The following is an 876-nucleotide window of genomic DNA, read 5'->3' as shown; positions in this document are numbered from 1 at the left end:
CCTTTATCTTGTTGTGGTGCTCAAGTATTTTATAAATTCTAGATATAAGTCCCTTTTCTGACATGTACACATACTCTTATTAAATAGACTTATTGTTAAGTTTGCTGCCCCTGAGACAGAATACATTCCTGAAAAATTAACTTATGGATTAAAGGAAATTTACATTGAGATATTGTTTAATTCCAAGCCTACACTGATTTTCTTCACAGTTCTGCATTCTTATTTTGTGATATTATACCAGCCACATCAATTTCCTATACCAGTATTATATTTTAACTAGCTTTTAACATTACCAAATAATATTAGACTTGGTTTAAAATTAAAACAAAACAAACCAACACCCCAAACCAACACAAACAGCCAACTAGTTTTATTGAAAATATTATTGCAATATGCCAGTGATTTGAACCTGACCAATAGCTGATCCTCCAGAGGATGTAAGTTACAAGAGGAGGGGGAAATGGGGAGATTGCCCATATTTTTCCCATGGAGCAGCTTATAGATTCGAACTGCTTGCCTTTGACTGGGCAGCACAGTTTCTTACCACTTAGTCACCAGAGCATCATATTGAAGATACTGTCGTTGTTAGGTACCGTAGTGTTGGAACCGACCTTAGCTCATCTTCCAGTGGGTTGTCAGAGGCTGGAAATCACGTGGGAGGAGATAGCCTGTTTTTATCCCATGAAGAAACTGGTAGATTTGAACCACTTGAACAGAGGAAAACTTGTTTTCATCTATATTCAACAGGCATATTTGCTAAGGAGGAATTTTTTAGAATTGTTTGTTGTTGTTGTTATGTGCCGTCGAGTCGTTTGCGACTCATAGCGACCCTATGTACAACAGCCCTAAACCATGCTCTATCCTGTGCCAATCTCA

At 37.4% G+C, this 876-nt stretch overlaps 1 protein-coding gene across 2 annotated transcripts in view; it reads left to right on the top strand.

The window, feature by feature from the left end:
* PCNX (pecanex homolog (Drosophila)) overlaps nt 1-876 on the top strand; it is a 223,353-nt gene that overhangs the window by 119,382 nt on the left and 103,095 nt on the right. The gene's annotated exons all lie outside the window — the stretch shown is intronic.

Source organism: Elephantulus edwardii, unplaced genomic scaffold (genome assembly GCF_000299155.1).
Source record: "Elephantulus edwardii isolate Elephantulus edwardi_28Jun2011 unplaced genomic scaffold, EleEdw1.0 scaffold00037, whole genome shotgun sequence".
Taxonomy (NCBI): Eukaryota; Metazoa; Chordata; class Mammalia; order Macroscelidea; family Macroscelididae; genus Elephantulus; species Elephantulus edwardii.
The sequence above is the reverse complement of the archived record's forward strand: the minus strand, read 5'-3'. Positions and strand labels throughout refer to the sequence as shown.